The sequence below is a fragment of the Equus przewalskii genome, chromosome 8 (assembly GCF_037783145.1).
Source record: "Equus przewalskii isolate Varuska chromosome 8, EquPr2, whole genome shotgun sequence".
NCBI lineage: Eukaryota > Metazoa > Chordata > Mammalia > Perissodactyla > Equidae > Equus > Equus przewalskii.
The window spans coordinates 38,154,905-38,163,911 of record NC_091838.1 but is presented as its reverse complement, the minus strand read 5'-3'; the positions used below and the strand labels follow the sequence as shown (position 1 = coordinate 38,163,911).

Sequence of the window (9,007 nt, the reverse complement as noted above, 5' to 3'; positions counted from 1 at the left end):
GCTAAGTTTGGAATTAGAGAACTATTAAACATTGAGATGCAAATGATTTGAATACTGTTAATAAAATATCTCTATCCTCAGTCACAATGCAGCCATGTGGCTGAAATTGTGCAATGAATAGAACTACTAATTGCAGTAATATACCATGCTAGGGTTTCCAAACGCAAATGCTAAAGATTTCTCATTGTGCCATGTTTACAAATAGGTATGTTGGTAGCAAGAGCATTGTGTAAATTCCGACTTTTTCATACTGAGTCTTGAGGATCTCCACCCATATAGTTTCATTAGTTGTTACTAGCAACCCTGTGAGGTGGGTGGGACGCCATGACTGTTCCCTTAATCAAATTACTATGCTCAGCTGGCTGCTCTTCTTCTTCTTCAGGGGGTTTGCATATATGGTCTGGAAATGCATATTAAATTTTATAGTAATCTGAAAATGAAGCAAAAATATCAATTTTATAACATTGTTGACGAAAATAATCCATAACCAATCTATAAATGAAAATTTGGGAGAGTTTATTCTGAGCTAAATTGTGAGGACCATGGCCTGGGGCTTTTCTTCCCAAAGGAAGAAAGGGCGCCAAAGAAGTGGGGTGTACAGAGTGGTTATATATCCCCAAACAGGATGTTTCACATATGATTGAAATGTCCCTTTTACAATAGTTGCGACACTGCTCTCTCAGCACAGTGATTGATGGACACAGCAGGTAGGTCTGCTGTCTCAGTGGACACAGCAGGGTGGTAGATCTGTTGTCTTGAGCTAGGTGATCAGAGGTGAGCTGGGTGGTCAAAGGTGAGCACAGTAATCAGTTCCCAGCCTGAGGAAAGATGCTTATCCTTAAGGAAATGCCAATGTTGGGGGAAGTTGTGCCTCTATCTTAAAGGCATTTGTTCTTGCCTTAGGAAATGTTTAAAGCAGATATATAATGCATGGTCATGTCAGGCCCTTTTGGAAAAACAAAGTCAGGCCGAAATTAGGTTTACACCAAATGGCTTCCTCATATATCCTATTGCTTGCCATTTCTATTTGTCAACGTAGACCACAAAAAATAAAGATGGAACAATGTGGATATTGAGGCTATGATTCTCAGAGAGGATAAGGGGAAGTCACTGTGTTTATTCCAAAAGGGCATGGATTTGAGACAGCTCATAAAAATTGCTCTACTCCTTTTTCCTAGATGATCTCATCAACTGCCATAGTTTTACTAACCATTAAAATACTGGTGCCTTCTAAATTTTACATCTCCAGGCTGGATTTCTCTTCTATCTTCTCACTAGTATATTCATTTGCTTGCTGAGTAACTCAGGAAAAAAATGCCAGCTTGATTCACATTGTCTTAAAGCATGAATGGGGCTGATCTTGCAAGCTGAGATTCTTGGGCAGCATCTGCAGATAAGTAGGCTAAAGAAGACATGCAAGGAGCAAAGCAGATGGCCTTTATCAAATCTGAGGTGCTAAAACCACTATTCTTTATAACATTTTCTCTATTTATGACAAGTAATACGGATTGTTTTTTATTCCAAATTATTTTTGTCCTTCAAAAGACCTCCAAAATCAGTTAGATAAACAAACCATAGGCTAAAAACAAAAGACTCCAAATAAGCACAATTTACTAGTGTTGGTCTACAACAGAAAACGAAAGGTCTATCTAGATATTACCAAAACATGACATGAGGGTATCTGGCATTATTCTGACAAGTAAACGCTCAAAAAATAATTGCAAACCAGGCTTTCCAAAGCAAATAGGGTAACTGATGGTTTACAACTGAAATAATGATCATCCCCCATTTTTATGAAATTGAAGTTTCGAAAAATTAATCATCAACAAAAAATCAAACAACCCAATCAAAAAATTGGCCAAGGATAGGAACAGACATTTCTCCAAAAAAGATATACGGATGGCCAATAGGCACATGAAAAGATGCTCTTCATCACTGATTATCAGGGAAACACAAATCAAAACTACACTAAGATTATCACCTTACACCCGTTAGAATGGCTATAATAACCAAGATAAAAAATAACAAATGTTGGAGAGGTTGTGAAGAAAAAGGAACACTCATATACCGCTGGTGGGAATGCAAACTGGTGCAGCCACTATGGAAAACAGTATGGAGATTTCTCAAAACATTAAAAATAGAAATACCACATGACCTAGTCATCTCGATATTGGGTATCTATCCAAAGAACTTGAAGTCAGCAATTCAAAGAGACTTAAGCACCCCTATGTTCACTGCAGCATTATTCACAATAGCCAAGACATGGAAGCAACCTAAGTGCCCATCGACTGATGACTGGATAAAGAAAATATGGATAAAGAAGATATACATATACACACACAATGGAATACTACTCAGCCATAAAAAAGAACAAAATCATCCCATTCACAGAAACATGGATGGACCTTGAGGGTATCATGTTAAGTGAAATAAGCCAGATAGAGAAAGACAAACTCTGTATTATGTCACCCATATGTGGAAGATAAAAAAACACATGGACAAAGAGAACAGATTAGTGGCCACCAGGGGGAAGGAGGATGAAGGGTGGGTACAAAGGGTGAAGGGGCACACCTATAAGATGACTGACAAATGGTAATGTACAACTGAAATTTCGCAATGTTATAAACCACCATAACCTCAATTAAAAAAAAGTAAAAAAAAAATTAATCAGCAGAAAAGCTGAACATGGAAAGAAGGAACTCCTGCTTAAAATAATTAAGACAAGAATCATATAAACCTTTCTATGAGGCTTTAGCAATCATTAAAATCCTTATTCTAGCTACATATGTATAAATGCATGACTCCTGCTGACTTCAATAGACAATACGTTTGCATAAACTCAGCAGAAATATTTACACTTGGGAGTTATGTTTTCCAAGGTTATTTCTGAGAATATTTGCATAATGAAGTTTTTATTTAGTATTTGTCTAAGCTTGCCCTTATTTCTCATTTGATTGAACTATATAAAGCAAACATTATTTCACCAGGGGGAACATTTTTCTATTTGTCTGAGAATATGTATTTTTATAGGTAAATGTTTTAAGTCTTAAAAAGACAGAGACACTTTATTCTTTGTCTCATTCGATTTTTTCTTTTTTGTGTTTTGAGGTTGAAACTGAACATTTGAAAAGGAATATTACTGGTTTCATATTCTTCCACTTATATATTTTATTTGATAACATCCATACGAAAACTCGGTTGAAAAAATATGAAAGAGGATTCACTTCAAGAAGCAAAATGGCTGTTAGCCCAACAAAAATCTTACTGAGACAGAGTGAAAAAACAGCAATGGCAACACAAAACTGATGTTGTCATTTTCTATTACCTGGATAGTGTTTAAAACCAAAAGTGCTCCTGGCTGCTTTAATTTCATAGAACAATGGATTTCATGTTACCCTTTCCGAAGAGGTTGTCAATTTATCAAACATTGTATCACCAAAAAGCTATACCACTGAGATAAGCTGTATATAGAATTTAGTTACAAAAGAAGAAAATTTATTAAAATGCCATGCATCCACAAATTTATACAAATATATTCCAAGTCTCTATCTAATAAATTAGTAACCACCATATGGCACTCTAAGGTCATAGTAAATACCTAGGCACTTAAATAAAAATGTAATTTCATGACCTTTTTTTAAACTTATGCTAAAATTGAGTATGTCAGTGATACCATTTGATGTTTTTTTCCATTAGGATCATAGTTTCTCAATGTCACTGTAAATATTTCTTACTTAAAATGAATTTTGATTGATTAAATTGTTTAGAACATTGGTTTCTTTCTACTTGCATGCCTCATGGATTGGTAAGAAGAATGAGAACTCTTCAGCACTACTTTTGCCCTGTAAGCATGTCTAGGTAGAGATTCCTTAGAAGGGATTCCTTAGAAGAGATACTCCATCCGCTCCATCTGACCCTAGGGAAGATAACTGCAGGCCCAGCTGTCTTCACATGAGGATGAGCAGCAGAGACCCCACTTAATCTCCTTCCATCTATTTACATTTGCAGAATAAAGCTGATACCTTAAATTGAAAGTAAACAAACATCAAAACCAATTAAATTTTTATGTAAGAAAGTTGAAAAGGATAGAAAGTACTAAGGAGATTTTGTGAAATCACTCATAAATCCATCACCCAAAGGAAAACATTTGGTGTATTTTTTACAGTATTTTTATGCATACTTTTTTTTTCTGCTTTATCTCCCCAAACTCCCCCCTGGACACAGTTGTGTATCTTAGTTGCAGGTCCTTCTAGTTGCGGGATGTTTTTTATGCATACTTATTTTCAGTATATATTTCTGACACAGTAAGTCTTCATTTTTTGTCAAGAATGCCTAGCACAAATGGGAATATCATATAAGTTCAGTATCGAGTGAAAAACTAGAAGTGAGCCAAAATGAAAAATAATATGAAATAGACTAAAATACTGAAGTGGGGAGGTGATGAACTCAAAAGATGTTTACATGACCTATATCATGCTGAAGACAGTGGGAGTAATTATGGAAGATGTCCCTTCCAATAAAAGAAGCTGGTAATTTCTTAGTAGTTCACCTGTAATACCAGGAAGGAAATCACTCTTGAGGGCACTCTGTAGCCTGTTGTAATAACATGAAACTAATATAGGGGAGAATCTTGGATTACTCATACCAAAGTCTAAATGCAGTGCAAGGATGCTCAATGCAATCTTTCTGTGTAATCACAGGACCAATTTTTGTTGTTGTTGTTGTTTTAACCTGAAGAATGGCTCCAATAAAAATGTAATTTTGAAATAGATCCCTTATTTATGGTTTGCCAAATATAAAAAAGTTATTTTATAAACTGGGGATGTGAGGAGGAATTATGAACAACTCCAGAAAAATTCTCTTTATTAAATAGATTTTAAAAACTTATTCTAAATTGGAGATCTTTACTGGTTAGAAGGGAATGATATTTCTTCAACTTACTTGTAAGGTAATAAAGATACTGTAGGGCAGGAAGACATTTCCTCTACCAGCTCTGGGTTCTTCTGGCTGGAGAACAAATTAAATTCACATGAGACAGAATAACAGGAGAAAATTAAACAAAGTTTTATAACATGTATACATGGGAGAGGTTCAGGCAAACTGAGCAACTCACCAAAATGGCTAAAAGACAAAGGAGGATGTTGAAGGTTGGGGGGAGCCGATCATGGGAGATTACCACACAAGTACAGTAAACAAGAGTCAGGTTATTATGCAGACTTGAGTCCTTGCCTTCTGCACTGATAAGAGTTTCTAGAGATAAGGTCATCCCCCCTTCTTCCTGGTACAGAGAGGGAGACACCTTTAGAGGTGGAGATTTCCTTTACAATGTAAATTTCTCTTAACAAAGGGTAAGTAAATTCTACTTTTCAGAGTTTCTTTCCTGTCTGAAGTTTTTAAAAGTAACCAGCCCCAAATAATCCTCATGCCAAAGAGACATATCTTGGGGTGGCCAATTCCAGTCCCCCACAATACCAAAACAGGAGTCAAGGTCCATAATAATCTTAACTTCTATTCACATATATAAAATTTGTAAAGAGATTGGTCAGATTTTTTTGTGCAAATCAAGAAAAAATTATTTAACCATAGTAATTCTTTTTAAATATTAGTTTTGTTATACATAGCAGTATTAGTTCCTGTAATTATTGATAATTATTAACTAATTCACACGATATTCCCCTTTATTTTACCAATTTCTTATAGGACAGTTTTTCCAAGAAGACAGAGGAATTAACAAATATCACATTAAAAATATTCATATAATTTCTTGGTACTTAACTCAATTTAATAGATATTACTAAAATGTACATCAAATGCCCCTTTAAGTCATTTTCTTCAACATATTAAAATATCGTCCCATTTTCATTGATCAAGTGGTAACATTTCCTAAGAATAAAGCTTTCAAATTCTTTTCTTTCTGGCATATTTCTCAAGTCATCAATTATTAACAAATATTTAAATCAGTCAATATTTTACTTAAAGAAATTATTTAATAATGTAAATTGCTTTATAAATAAAAGGAAGTTTTTTAAATAACAGTTTTTATCACATTCTCCAGCCAGAATAATCACTATGGGACAAACTGTATATCTGATTTTCTTAGATGTGCAAACTTACCTGTCCAATACCTCAGTGGATGGGTTTCTCATTGCCAAGTAGCCTATAATTCTGACATGCAGTTTCTTTCCTATTAGTTTCTTTTTTAAATAAAACAAACAGTGTTGTTTATGTACACATATCCTCTCCAAGGAGACTATGAACCTCTTGTATGTTAGGACTCTGTCTCTCTCATTTTCACATTTTCTGTACTTTTCAGTGACTGACACATTTCAGGCACTCAGAAAATGTCTTACAAATGAATAAATGAGCCAGTTTTATGTAAGTGCTCTATGCTCCTGTTAGTATTTCATAACAAAAGAAGAAATGATTCTTTTTATTTCTCTATGTCCAACTTCTTCATCTTCATTATCAAATTTTCTTAGATAGCTGTATTAGTTTCCTAGAGCTGCTGTAACAAGTTACCACAAACTGGGTGGCTTAAAGACAACAGAAATTTATTCTCGCACATTTTTGGAGACCAGGAGTCTGAACTTAAGGTGTAGGCTGGGCCATGCTCCTTCTGAAAACTCTTAGCAGAGAATCCTTCCTTGCCTCTTCCAGCATCTGACGGCTCTGGAGTTCCTTGGTTTATAGATACATCATTTGAATCTCTGCCTCTGACTTCACATGGCCTCCTTCTCCTCTCTCTGTATTTCCCTCTTCTGTCTCATATAAGAACACATGTCATTTGATTTAGGGCTCATTCAGTTAATCCAGAATGATCTCACCTCAAGATTCCTAACTTAATTACATCTCCAAAGACCTTTTTTTCCAAATAAGCACACATTCACAGATTTTGGGTAGATATACCTTGTGGTGCCTCTATTCAACCCACTGCAATAGCTAATTGTGCAGATTTATTTCTATTAACTATTTTATCAAATATCCTTGAAGATAGGCATAAATACTTGTACTAGTTAGTATAAATATTAAGCTGACATAAAACAGATAACCAAAAAACACAGTGGCCTAAATAAGGTAGAGATTTCTCTTTCATCTTACTGTATGGCCAGTCTAGGCTGGTAGAATAGCCCTGCTCCATTAGGTTATTAAGGGTGCTAGGCATCACTTGTCTCTGCCGTGTCAGCATTTCAGTCCAGGAAGGGAAAGAAAAGTGGAGAGCAAGGCATTTCTTTTTAAGCAAGTGAGGTTAGAGTTGCATACATCACTTCTACACCGCCAATCAATTGGTGAAAACTTATCCATGTGGCTACCTCTAGTTACAAGTGAGACTGGGCTGGTAGCTGTGTAACAAGCTATAATTCTAGTACTATGGAAGATGGAGGAATGGAATGAGTCAGAACTAACAGGACATAACAACTTTTTAAAACTTTAACTTTCCTAATTACATATTTTTTAAATTTAATAGATCATTGGTAGAATCAACACAAGCTATATATCTAATTACTGCATTCATCAACTTCATTCATAGCCTGGAAAATAAATAATAACTTTCCTGATACTTTAAATTCCTAGTTGTGCTTGACATTAATTACCTTAAAGGAAGAAATTATTTTTCTACAGTTCAGAAGTCATTGTTAGACACTGTTATGATTAGTTGTTATTTTCTTATAACTATCTTTAAAACTCTATTATAAAACATATAAAACACATCTGTCTTGAGTAATTCATCCTCTGATTTCTATGAAGAAGTGTTTATATTGACTTCTAGCCCTACATCACTTTACTCCTCCACATGGTGGCGGAATGAATTACCTGGGAGGTGAGTGACAGCCAATGGCTTAGGTAAATGTGTCTATCCTACAGATTCAAACTTTCCCTCTGGCAGGCTATTCAAAGGATTAGACTGGCAGCAGGTTGTTATCACCTGGCTCTCACTCCAAGACATTCTCCATCAACTCTGTCAGTGACAGAGTTGAAGTTTTGATCTTTGTTTCCCTGACTCATGTGTTTGTCTCAATGAGTTCAGAACTTAGGTGGTAAGGAGGAGTAATTTATTAAGCCCTTCTAACCCCAATAGTGACTAAATGTATTATGAAGCTCTTGTTTCCCACATGATTTGTGAGGATAAAATAGTGAATCAGAAAAGTTCCTGAAAGATTACAGCCAAAGACCATGTTTAATGTTGTTTAAAAAAGGCTAACAAGGGAGAAATTTGTTTTCAATTTAGACCCAATCTGAAAGTTACTCTTCTAGTCAAAAGAGAAAAATATGAGACCTACCTTGCCTCCACTGCACTCCATACTTTCCACCTTCTCCACCCCACCCTATCACACCAAGGGGCAGACACAGAGTCTGTAGTCCAGTGCAAGAAACACAGAGGTTTAATGGGCTGCAAAAACAAAGAGAAGTTAATGAGTTATAAGTATTTAGCAATGAGGATTGAAGAAAGTGCCTCCTTAGAAATGCTATTGACAGAGATTATCATGATGGAAAAATTCAAAAATTGCAAAAAGATTTTAAAAAAGGTTTGTACAAGGAGCTGATCATTTCAACAGCCCTGCAAGAGGAAAGAACAGCACAAAACATGCGAGTCAGCGGAAACTGTACTCCTTAAGAAAAACAACTCTGAAAGAAAGAGAGAACAGAACAGAGATGGGTCCTTAGTCACACTTGGCTAAGGACTCAGTTGTTAGAAGGAGAAACTGGAAGTTAAAATCAAAACTTCACTATATGCCATTATGGGTTCAATATAATTAGGATCAAGTTACTCATATATACTTTTCTTTCCATTTTGTGGTTTCAGTGAGTCTCAATTCGTCCTTAATGTTGTAACTATAAAGTCCTATGTATTGGAGGACCTCCTATAGTTATTAGAGAGTATACTGAGGCTGGAAAGACCACAGATGATACTCGCAGGCAAGGTTCCCATACTCAGCGTGGGCACAGTGGGTAAACAGCACCCCTAGATGGTGCTTCCTTAGGAAGTCTTAATCCTACATGAGTGGGC

At 35.6% G+C, this 9,007-nt stretch overlaps 1 long non-coding RNA gene across 1 annotated transcript; it reads right to left on the bottom strand.

Moving 5' to 3' along the window:
- Positions 1-1,495: 1,495 nt before the first annotated feature.
- Positions 1,496-8,419, bottom strand: LOC139085241 (uncharacterized). The gene is made up of 3 exons (XR_011543438.1): positions 8,280-8,419; positions 4,942-5,007; positions 1,496-4,022 (listed from the first exon to the last, which is right to left on the bottom strand). It is a non-coding gene; the product is annotated as an uncharacterized lncRNA (long non-coding RNA).
- Between the last annotated feature and the right edge of the window lie 588 nt (positions 8,420-9,007).